The sequence below is a fragment of the Haliotis asinina genome, chromosome 7, assembly GCF_037392515.1.
Source record: "Haliotis asinina isolate JCU_RB_2024 chromosome 7, JCU_Hal_asi_v2, whole genome shotgun sequence".
In the NCBI taxonomy this organism is placed as follows: Eukaryota; Metazoa; Mollusca; class Gastropoda; order Lepetellida; family Haliotidae; genus Haliotis; species Haliotis asinina.
Genome location: NC_090286.1, coordinates 44758076 through 44771308, shown reverse-complemented (window position 1 = coordinate 44771308; position 13233 = coordinate 44758076). Strand labels below are relative to the sequence as shown.

At 35.0% G+C, this 13233-nt stretch overlaps 2 long non-coding RNA genes across 2 annotated transcripts in view; one reads left to right on the top strand and one right to left on the bottom strand.

Annotated features, from left to right (window-relative positions):
* The window catches only part of LOC137292164 (uncharacterized), a 31463-nt gene extending 21232 nt beyond the window's left edge, over positions 1–10231 (bottom strand). Inside the window, exon 1 of the long non-coding RNA XR_010957290.1 lies at positions 9556–10231. This is a non-coding gene — a long non-coding RNA (uncharacterized lncRNA). The remainder of the gene's footprint in view (positions 1–9555) is intronic.
* A 162-nt stretch (positions 10232–10393) lies between these two features.
* On the top strand, positions 10394–12953 carry LOC137290713 (uncharacterized). The gene is made up of 3 exons (XR_010957228.1): positions 10394–10512; positions 11891–12017; positions 12717–12953. It is a non-coding gene; the product is annotated as an uncharacterized lncRNA (long non-coding RNA).
* Positions 12954–13233: the final 280 nt, after the last annotated feature.

Here is a 13233-nt window from a genome sequence, read left to right as displayed (position 1 = left end):
ACAAAGATGCCTTGTAAATTCAGCTCCGCAGTTTTAACTAGGTCCGCAGCAAAAGTTGCCAAATTGGAAAGAAAACTGTTTCAAGTCATGTTATTGTGTAACAGTGCTAGTCCGTGTCTAGTAATAGTTCTGTCTGGACAGTAAATATCCACTGTCACTGGCTCAACTGACTAGTGAATTTTCATGGGTTAATTTTGTAAATATATCACTCTCTCCTACTTGTAAAGTTATCACTCACACTTAATCATGCAAGATTATGGCCTGATAAAAAAGACAACTTTGGAAACTATTTCAACACTAATACTGATGCAGTGATGATTAAAATTAGACCTCTTGTATGTCACAAATAATTAGACCAAAAAAGAAAAGTCTTTAATACTTGGTTTTACATTTGCGCAATAGAATGCTGAAAACTACAGTGTTAATCTACCACTGAATTGATGACAATAGTCCCTTTTGAACAAAAGAGTTTTCCAGTTTACCTGCCAGGGGCAAAGAGCATGAAACAAGTGAGGCACTCACAAACCTTTAACTGCCAATACAAAGTCTACTGAGTGACAAGAGTCAATGAAGCAGTCGTAAAATACTTTTGAACTAGCTGCTGAAGCTGCATGTGAAGTACTGACATTGTATCTGAGAACTAATTACTCATGTCCACAACTCACATGCTTATCACTTATGATGATATGACAACCCTGAAAGACATGTCATTATATGTAATGACAGCAGTTATAAATGAGCTGGCATGTAGTGCTGAACATATGTACATTTTAAAAAACTAAGCTATATCATGTCCGATTTTGTATAGTTTTGTGAACTGAATGCCATATCTTCTTGGATAGAACAGTTTCCCTTGTGTACATTACATATGTAGTTTTCTGAATGAAGAAGGAAATATTATCAGTTTTGGTGTCTTTAATGCTTAGTTTCGCTAACCTGACCTACATGCCATACTTTAACATGAATATCCAACACTGATATGTAGTCACTTCCCTTGAAGTTATATCACGCTCCAGGCAATATAAAAATATATACCACCTTTCATGTCTTTTGATACAACAAGGATATAACCCCTACTTTTTGCTTTACAGGCTGATACTCTATCCAGCTGACCACCGAGGCAGGTGGTAAGAACTACTAACAATCACCCCAGACAAATAATGACAAAGTGGGAAGACAATAAGATGCAGATCAATAGAAACCCATGGTTTACTCAAGCTATAAAATGTGAACCCAACACCTCATGGTAATCCACAGTCCCTTTATGGGCTGACAAAGGTTTGTGTTAAAGGTGAGTTGAAATGTGGCTTTCAAATCACTATTCAACAATGTATTACACATCAAACAGCATGATGAATTTACACTAGGGGTGAATAATGAACCCTTTTAAAGTTCCTTGATCTTTCCACTGGAGGTTATCACATGATAAATCCTACAGCAGTTTGAACCCACAGGTTGCCAGTTGTCTCATGTGCTTGTAATTGTTATCTTAAGTCTAAATAATTGTATTTACTCTATTCATTATGCTATAATCCCTGTATTCATGGGCTTCTCTAAAAAAAAACCAAAATTTGTGATTACAGTAAAAATATATATACATGTATATAATTGGTCACCACAAGTCCTTTGATATTCAATAGTGGATTTGGTTTCTGATTCCCAACACTAGTTTGTGTTTATTTAACTATCTGATATTGTTCATATTTTAATGATAACCATAAACATGACTCTTACCCTCATGTCATAAATAGAAAAAGTCATTAAGTAACAAATATTTGTTCTCCCAAATCAGCACTAACAAAGTCCATGTTACCAATCAACACAAAGTTTGCCATTACAAGTTTAGTATGTCAGTTTGATAAAACCTAAAACTGAAACAGGTTCTTTGCTTCCTTGTCTTCTGTTAATGCTAAGTTTTCGTTCTTTCATTAACTGACTGCTTGTCTTTAATATCACAGTGAAACAAAACTGAAAACCTTACACATTGATTGTTTCAAGACCATTATTTTCCTCATTCAGTTATAATAATTCAGTAATAATATCTGAGTGAACAGATTACAAACAACAAGTAACACAGAACATAGTGCATACTATAAATTAAAAAATGACTTCACATATTTTACATTAATGGAGGTAAAAATGTTAGCAAAATAGTGTGCACCCGATGAAATCCTTGTTGCAAAGAGTACACACTGTTTTGTACATGATTAATTCCACTAACACAAAACATAAAATCATCCAATAATCCTAACATGATGAACTTAAATTTCAAACAAGTAGTATATCCAATAGTGGTATTGTACATTCTACTAAACAGCATTGATTATATCTACTTTTCATATCAAAGACATAAAAACTTATGCTAGTTAAGAACTATGTAAAAAATAGATCACTTGTCCTATTCAAACAAGTTACTTTTGTGGAACACTTGTGGGCAGTCAAGTAAGTTGCGATGATCTTTCTGTGTATGATAATATATTGGTGTATAAATCTACCACAAAAATACACAACATTAACAATAAAAGACCTAACCAATATCATGAAGATGTTTCTCTTCTGTTTGTACTTCATCAATTAACAAACAAAACTGATCTTATCATTAACAGAAAAGGTTTATAACCATCTGAATTAATCATATGCTGATTATTGTTCTTGGTATATAATCAGATCAATCAAACTTTAGCTTCTTTTAGCTCTGTATATACCATTTAGCATGCACTCATTCTTAATAAATGCGTGCATTTGACCATAGCACAAGCCACAAAATAAAGTTAATGTATGTACATTAACTATAAGTTTATTTCAGAGTGGAGTATTAGGTACATAATACAATAAAAGTTGTGAAGCAACCTTTGATTTAAATATATTATTTTGACTCAAAATGCTTCAAGTTTCCAAAAGTGTAGCTAAGAAATGCATGTTACGGTGAAAACGATTATTCAATACATGGATTAGTATTAAACAGAAGGCATTCAAGATACATTTTCTTCGTCTTCTTTACCATAATGGAGAATATTCTGTTGATAAAAAATAATAGTAATTATAATTATATATAATAATAACTGTCATGACTATACAAAAATGGTTGCAGGCGAGATCTTCAAAGGACACTTATCATTTAGTTTGTGTGGCATGCACTATATACAAATGTTTAGAGACAAAAACATTTTTAGAAGTCCACACTTAAACTATAATCTACACAATTATTTCAGATGAAGCATTCAAATGAATTTGCTTTTCAGATGGATTCCATGAACATATATACATGAAATGTAATGTACATTACTGCTTTGTGTCACAGAATTCTCAAAAAATATTACCTATTTCACTTCAACAGACAGATCACATTAAGACGAGGTACATGCAACACAAATCATTTCAAGCAACTCTAATTATATTTTCAAATCGCTGAATTCATAACGTACATTTCTCACATCCATGTTTGACTCTACATTATCCAACCATGACTCTCATTCGTACTGGACATTTTAAAACATGACTATGGCTGAATGAATTATTAAACTCCATACAATTGATAAGGTTTGACTGAGAAGCAAGCAAAGACTTTTATAATTATTTGAAACCTCTAACTACAAACAAACCTAACACTCTCTCCTTTTCAACAGTATCTAATTTGAGCATTCTTTGAAATTTAACTACAGGTTCTTCTATCTTGCACAAGACATCAAAATAATCTTGTTTAGGCCAATGAAAAATCGGCTTCTTCTTTGCCAAAAAGGGGTGGTAGGGTCTACCAGTGGATAAAGCATTAACGTGTCATTCCAAAGGTCTGGGTTTGATCCTCTTCCTGGGCACAACACCCATTTCTGGTGTGCCCAGCCATGATACTAGTATTGCTGAAATATTCCAAAAAGTTGGGAAAAACCAAACTCATTCACTTCCTCACTTCTCATGTTTGACCCCAAATGCTTTCTCGGTATCTGGAGTTACATTTATGAGCTACATACAAACAATTATCCCAACAACATGGTACGATTATGCAAGTGTCAGTGGCTATGGTGAGCGATTTCCAAAATTAAAACAGCCTAAAAATCAACAACTTTCATTAAAATTGTTTTCATTTGAATTCAAGACGTAAAATGATAAATGCATGGACACATCTGCTTAAGTCACCTGGCATACAAGTTAAATGTCGAAATAATTTCTTAATATTAAAGATCATGAAAAGGATGTTTTCCCTAAATGTCCATGAATAACTGGTGAAATATATGTTACCAAGTATAACATAAATTTCTGATAGAGAAATGTATGGTTGACGAACTATGATTGACAAATTATTCATGTAAACTGATAGATTTTACATGAATAGTTGGTCAACCATAGTTCACACACAGCCACAACCAAGATACAATTGTACATTAACTCTAGAGGAATGGATTACATGAACAAAAACGTTTCTATGTTTCCTTTACATCCTGAAATATCACGGTTTCACACATTATTTGTTCATATTTTGAGCAATACTGAAGATGTTCATTCATAGTTCTGTCGCCTAAGGACTCTATGGCACTTGATGGGTCAAAATAGTGACGTATGGAGAATTTTTTATTGAGTTGAACAGTGTTGAAATACGAAATCAGAATGAACTGGTATCGTACATTTCAGTAATGTTCATCTATTTCTTTCAACAGTTTCCCCATACCCGTTCAAATTTGTAATGGATTGATCACAAAATGTTGATATTGTGATAAGACGATAATGTTAAAATCATCATGCAAGTAAAATTTGGATCTATCTTGTTTACTCTTTGACATTATAATAGTCACGTACATTATATCCTTAACTGTATGCATTTGACAGGTCTAGCTCAAACAGGGACAGGGCAGAAACATACAAACTTTGAGCATCCATCTGACCAATTTTCACAGCCCTTTCACATGCCTACCTCAAAACTGATATATTATACTTGCATACAAGTTAAACAGTGTCCCAAAACAAATTATTAACTAAAGAAAGCAGACACAAATTGTCGTAAATTACAAACTGGCGATAGACAGTTAAATTCTGACAGTAGAGTTATTAAGTTTAACTACCTGTTTAGTTTCTTTGATTGGCAAATGAAATGTCTGTCATAGCTTAATACATGCAAAAGGATCCACTAAATTGGAAAAACAGGAAAACACTGAGTGCGGCAACACAAATGTGCCCTTTTTTTAAAGTGAGTGTATAGAGTTAACCAAAACCTAATATAGGCAAAAAAGTACATGCTGATTCACAGTGAAAGGGAAAAAATGTGACAATCATGTTAAAATGCAGGTTTGTTACATCTTATGTTTCCATTTCCAGGATATTTAAAATATTTCTCTTGGTTTTTGCACAAAGATACATGATAATGATTTCTATTTCTAACAGATTCACCTAAGATTTACAGCCACTTACGGCTGGACATAAGTGTAAATTGTATATTTACACTGACATATTTACAAGAAAGAAATTGTGCAAAATATAAACTTTCGTATCTCCCAATAAAAACAATGAGAGAATTCTAGTTTTTCAAACCTTTTAGGAGCAACACACAGCAATATATTTGAGTCTATTATTGCACTTCACATTACATGATAAATGTGTTTTATTAATTTGAAGCACAAGCTTTGTCATTCATTTCCAAAGGTTGTCTTTCACAATAGCTAAAAAGTAAGTATGATACTACATATTAAAAGAGACAACCAAACATCCTTATTTCCATTTTTCTTTACCAGTCATCTGTTAAATGGTATTAAGGTACATCAGGCAAGTGGCATATTCAAACTGTTCTAAAAACGGTTCCAAATATACAAAGTTGTTTTCATAATTGTTGTGTAATATCCAAGATATCTTGAAAAAGTTATAGACTCAGGATTAAATCAAGTGATGCTCTCAGTATGAAAGCAGGGAATTATTGTTTTACAATCCCTCTTCAGTTCACTATTTGTATTTATAATATGAGCTGGTGTTCTAATCATAGAAATAAAGTGATCTGAACTAATCTGTCTTCAGAACATACAGAATGTTCACATTGTACACAGCAATAAACACTCACAGAGACTATAAATACAACAAATCATTACAATCTGAAGGTGATCTTTGTGAAATGCCAGCTGTAAATGCGAAACCCCTCAGTAAGATGATAAATAACACTTTGTAAATGTGTTATAAAGATAGATATCAGCGAGTGAGTTGCTCTCAGCAACATTCCAGCCACATCATGATGGGGGACACCAAAATGGGCTTCACACTTTGCACCCATCTGAGGAATTGAACCTGGCTGGGTCTTTGGGGTTTTAACCACTATGCTATAGGAAACCCACCACCTCTAAGGTAGACATTAAATAATAATAATAATTCTCTGTGACCTTGTATATACAAAACAAAAAATAATTTTGATGTGCTTTGAGGATTGTGATCCTTCAATTTAGAAGTAGAGCAACGTCTTCTAAAGGAAATGTACCTGAATAGCTGCTTAAACAACATGATACATATATATCAATGTACACAGGGACTTGAGGTCTGACTGAACATACATATCTGTAGTACTGACTTTATCTGTGAAAATGATATGATTTAGCAGCAACGGAATGTTAGAAAAGCCACAATTAGAGTGCATTCACATAAACCACCGTTTTTTACAGATTTTCCATTTTCATAAATCTGTTGTCTTTAGAAATACAGTTTGGATTTCCCCTTAATAAAACATTCCTAATATACCTTGATAATAATAATATGCAAATAAATAAACTACATATATTTTCTCCTGTGCATCAACAAATCAATTAATTTGTTATCTGCTTTTCTATTGTCCTTCCTCATACTGGAGTGCAACTTCTGAGAAATGAATGTCCAAACTTTACATGTGATACAAACATGAGGAAAGGTATATAAACAGACTAGCTGGTACAGAAATGTGGTGTAAAAATAAAATGCTTTCAAATTCAAATTATAATTGAAGCACAATGATAGAAGCTTCATTTGTAAACTTTACTGAGTTCACACTGATATGGTATTGAATGGTTTCTCTATTACACAGCCTTGTTTTTCTGATCATATTTACGAGTACAAATATATCATTCATACAATGATACATGGTTCTTTTGCAAAGGTTTAGTGGAGTAAAGCTATAAATCATGTTCAGATTATTTTTACTGTCCTTCACTGGTTTACCAAAAAAGTAAACATACAAGATGTTTTTTAAATACATGTTTAAACACAGATTGTTATTTTTGCTGTTTTGTTTTGTTTATGTGAGGCAATAACCTTGCATTGTCAGCTTATATGTTAAACATAGATTCAACAAATGATTTTAAAGTAAGACCTCAAGTACCATTTTCATTCCAGAAATTTCAAAAAGATTAAATATTCCCTGGAATATCATTTAGTGTTTTGGTTAAAAAATAAATCAGCTGTTGTCTTTATTGAGTCTAAATGTATGTGGGATAAGCAAAGAAAACCTAAACAAGAAATGTAGTGACTAGACCTTCTCCACAGACATAAAAAAGCATTAATCCACCCCTAGCTTTAGCTGAAATAATTGGCTAGTGTTGAAAAACTGTAATAAAAATGTACACAGTAAAAACTTCCAAAGGTACAAAGCACAGGGGATGGAAACTTATGTGATATCAACTTGAGGGATCTTAAGCCCTATGTTTCGATGTCAAAGGCCTAGAAAGAGCTTCTCTGCTAACCACAGTCCTCGTCTTTGTTGTTGCTAAGAGGTCTCCTATCTTTGACACGTTCATAATATGTTGCTACACCTACAGTATTCTTAACATAATACAATGATTCCACTGATCCACTTCTGACAAGAAATGCTTTCATGTAGAAGGGATGGCTAACTAAATGTGTCATGAATAAATAATGCCCAGCATAAAAGGTCAGAAACTTGTATATCATCTAGGCTTCAGTGAACACAAGCAACAGCACATCACATTGTTTGTTCTGTATAGCAGGAACACAGGGTACTGTTACCTTGTAATTACTGGGGAAAGGTGAGGACTCTCTGCTTATTACTGCATTCCAAGGGTTGAAGAACCTTTTGTTGCCTATTGTAGCAGAGATAACAGGGTGATATTTAATACACTTCCCCTTGAGGTTGCATACTTACATGCTATACACCACTTGTCATTAATTGCTACCTACAGGTAAGAGGCATTTGCAACTGATAGGGGTTGTGTAGTAGTTCATTAGTGATTTATGCAATTGGTTGTGAAATACAAGGGCTGTAAATGCCCCTTGCATTTAAAGAGTAATTGGACACATGTGGAGACTACCTGGATTGTTAACACACCATTGATTGGTTCTGGATTGAATAATGTTAGGGTTTTAAATGTCTCTATTATAAAGAATGCTTCCACACCAAAACGTTATTACAGTTATGTGGCAGTTATGTTTCATGTATTGAGAAATATCTAACTTTTCAAAATGTAATTTTGTCTATGTAAAGTGACCCACTGCCTGTTTCATTAAATTCTGCAAACTGAAAAAGATGTAGCGTGTACATATGATAAAGTATATTCTGTACTGCTTGGTAAATATGAACAATACAAAACGATATTATTCTTTTTATGTGAAATAAAAACACTTACAGAGAGAGGTTCTCTGGTATACAGTTAAAATTTCAAAGAATTACAGACAAGAAATGACACATCATTAAAGATCATCTGTGAGTGTGGTATTTTCAGAAGGATATAAGGGAACATATATAATCTTTCATCTTTACTTCTTTCCCTTACACATGTTCTGTGTAAATGTCCAAATCATAAACACATGGAATGTTAATATTTTTCCCTATGAACTGTACACATACTAAATAATTTTCTTCCATAAAATCTATATAACTTCCTAAAAGAATACATATTCTCATATTTATTCTTTGCAACACTGTATGAAAATGGAGAAGCACCAAAGGAAGTTATGACAATATATGTTTTTCCTTACTTTACTTGTGAACTATTGATATTTCACACAAATGCCAGTTCTAACAATTTGCTTGAAAGAATCCAGACTGCTTGTATTATGTAATCTATTCACCAGCGATTCCTTTGTTTAATACATTTTTTCCTAGCATCAAATCAAATGCACTGTTAAAGGTAAAAGAATCCTACTTTACTTCAATTATATACACACACAAATCTCAATTAAATACACTCACTGTCATTTCCACAAAGAGCTTTGTTTCATTCGGAGCCAAAATTCCCAGACAAAAACCAAGTTTCCCGCCCAAAGCACACGCGACTTTTTTGTTTCCATTGATAGAAACCGAGAAAGAAAACAATTAAATCGATATTCACAGCGTATTTTTAAAAAACCGGGCGATAAACGTATATTCGACAACCATCGGAATTATTTCCCATTCATAAGAATTAGATTAAACTTGATTTAAGGATAATACTGCATATATTATTCTGGATCAGGGGGAACGAAGACAATGGGCGGTGCCTTCACCGTGTACAATAATGCCTAATCGTGGCGAAAAGGGGTGCAATATACCCCATAAAAGGACATGTAAACCCACTGGCCCTCCTGACAAATGCATGCGTTCTGTGAACTTGATATACTTACCAGAAAATGCGAATATCCTCCTAATTATACCGGTAATCCAGAGGCGGTATTATGCACATGTTGCTCCATTTTGTCGTCTGCTGTTGTAAACAATGGTCATTGTCAAGCGCGCGCAGCACGTGCGTTGGCGCTGCATGTGTAATTGACAGGGCATCTCTTGTCAATAAGTAATCCGTATTAAGTTCGTTTCTTGAGGTAAAAAGACTCGAATACACATATATATCCACGGAAGTAAAACATTACATCACATTAGCTCACATGATCTCATAATATGGCACAAATTCCGATACATCACCGTAACGCCCATCAACACCCGGAAGTGAAAACTTTTCTTGGGCTTCATCACTGAAACTGCGTACATTTCATTGTAAAACTTTTTGAAAAGTTTTAACCGATCCCTTTTTGATGCCTAGAGCATACCTGGTGTGTATATATGCTAATTATGAAAGCAAACAATACACTTTTAAGTAAACAAACTCCATATCGACCAGTGTCCAAAACCATGGTTCCTCTTGAAACAAGGTAAAATCCAATACTTCAATGAAATCCTTAGAAAGATCCACTCCAAAGGTGAAAAGGTTCCTCAAACTGTGATAATTAACACCTGAGAAGAAATCTAATCACGTTTACCTGTAGTCCATGCGTGGAGTGTCCCACGTGCAAGGCCACGGTGAATGACAGGAATCTAGTAGTAAAGTCGTAGTAAGGTGAACAAAGGGAACTCCAAATATAGACACACAACTCTCTCCCGCCATTCCTTTGTCCTCCCACGACTAGGTCACTTCAAGTTAACGGAACGTTTTGATTGGCTGTCCTTTAAACGGAAACAACCCCTGACATTACGGGAAGTTAAAGTGCGACACGTCTGCATCAGGGATTTGCTGTTGTGTGCAGTCACACCTGCTTGTGTATTTCGTCTTGATAATCAAGTTTAGGGAACATCAAATTTACGAACAGGTACAGTATATGTCGTGCGAATAGTTAACAGAAGTAAACTGCACTGATTGGTTAGACTTGCAGTACGAAATCAAAGGAGTAGGTGGCACCCTTGTTTCTACCTGCACCGGTATAATTGTAACTTATGTGTAAGCAAAAGTTTAATATTAATTTCAGGGAAATAAGATGATATTCGCTCAGGGTTTAGTGATTCAACTAGTAACTCCATAACCAAGAATGAATTTACGGGATATGCGCGTTTCCTTGCAATGGAAAGTCAATATGGTAACCGCAAAACGGAGTTCCCATTTTGAACTTTAAATTGAAGGGATATTTGAGGGTGGATTTTGCAGAGATGCGGTCTCATTTTAGGGTCTTACACCATGTAAAAGGTCAAGGATGAGAGATAATACTCTGCATCAGAACTCGTCCAGTATATAAGTAGACGACTTCGCACTATACCAAGGTGATGTAGACCTTGGCTGGAATACGAGTTTATTCATATGAACTACATCAGAACAAATGTTCATCGCAGTAACACTCTCTTCTCTCTCTGTCTTAGCAACTACTTGATTTACACATGTATGGGATCTGCATATATGGTTTGTGCAAATATCACTATTAACTTTCTACAGAAACCCAAGGACCTTTTGTCTTTACTTTTGTATGAAGAGTTTAGTGGGCACTGATACATTGAGTGTTTTGAACCCATGCTTGCCATAAAAGGTGACTATGCTTGTCGTAAGAGGCGACTAACGGGATCGGGTGGTCAGACTAGCTGACTTGGTTGACACATGTCATCGGTTCCCAATTGCGCAGATCGATGCTCATGTTGTTGATCACTGGATTGTCTGGTCCAGACTCGATTATTTACAGACCGTCGCCATATAGCTGGAATATTGCTAAGTGCGACGTAAAACTAAACTCACTCACTCACTCACATTGAGTGTTTTGAGTACATTAATGGGATACCATTGGACATGTGACGCACATGGCAAATACCCATTGGACATGAGCTTAATTTTGATAGTGACAAACTAACCCATTTAAACTGAAAAGGTGAAACAGGTGGACTAAATCTCAGCTTGATCCACTGCTTTAGCAGTGGGGGCTTAGTGGTAGGGAAAATAATGTGGTTCAAGGAAAGTGTGACAGACTGCTCACATATCAGCTGGTCCTGTCACCTTTGGTATCATGATTCACCAACCAACTAACTTACATTACATGTCATTCAAGTTGTTTCTTCAATTAGCTAAATGAAAAGCTAAACTAAATGAGCTAATGAAACATATAAACAAGAATATGAGCATTAGTTCAAATTGAGCTGCCGCATGATTGGCCAATGGTGTCAACCACAGATAAGAAATGCAGAACAATATATTGTTGGATTCTTCTGTAGGATGATCACTGACGTCCAGCTGGCCATCTTTGCCAATGCCCTAGGAGTGTCTCTGTTTCTCCTGGTGGTTCTCTACCACTATGTGTCAGTCAACAACACAAAGAAATCAGAGTAATTAACACATGAGGTAAGTTGGTAAAGTCTAACAATTATAAGGCAGCAGGATGTGGCTAGTGGTGAAATCCCCAGTTTAAAACCGGTGACTGTTTGTAATAAGCACACATTACGGATTATCCCTTTTCAAACAATGTTGATGAGTACAATGTGTAGTTGTGATATTGCCAGAATAGTGCTTAAATGCGTGTAAAACCATACTCGCTCATGAACAAGGGTGTCTAAATCCAAATACGTTACTAAAAATCAGTCAGTTAATATGTCACAGCCAGATTATTATTATTATTGATATAGGATGTTTACGAAGTGCACATATCCCAGGGATTGGGAAAAAGAACTTTTGACAATAGGCCATTTTCAGGATTATTTGCCATTTTCTGAATTTAGAATGGGCCACTGCCCTTGTATCAAAAGAAAACTTCCAAATTTTAATGGACCATTTTTTATTCAATATGCAACATGGCCCATGGCCCCTGCCTCTCCCAATCCCTGATATCCACACAACTAGTGCTAGCTCAAGGTGCTGGTATGGTTTTCCTCGTTCATAGGCTGTCAGTCTCAAGGGCGCATCATATTATCAATGAAGATAGATTGCATATTAATAATACGATTCAGTCAGGTAGGCATTAACTTGTTTTGAATAGTACATTTACTATCATTGTTGCTGTGGATATTTCCAGTGTTTTATGACTTTTGGTTACTTTTCATCCAGATCCTGAAATCAACACATCGGTTGTCAATCATGTCTCATCTGATGTCATCCAGTCATTCCTGAATATGCAAACGAAATTGATCTACAAGTTATGGAGAGCATCAAGATGGCGGGCACTCTCGCAACATCACTTCATTTGATGTCATACTTTGTTCTGAGAGGATTTATTGTATATAATATGTAAATCTATTTCTTTTGTGTGAAGATGTGTTACTGTATTAAATCATCTTTGCCTTAGGCTTAAGTTGTTTTTCTATGCTGTTGTATGTGGAAGACTTAAGGAAGGATAAATGAATGGATGAATAAGGAGGTTGATGTAGGAATTGTGTTGAGTGTCAGAATTGTGCTGAGCATTTGTTTGGAAGGGCTGATGTTTTGTCACGGAACCACCTATGAAGGTCCTGTACTGTTAATGTGTAAGTTGGTGGTAGTGATTGAAGATCTTCTCTGTATTCTTGATCTGCATTGCAGTGTCCAAGGTTAACCTTAAAATTTAATGCCCTGCAGTGAAGAAGTG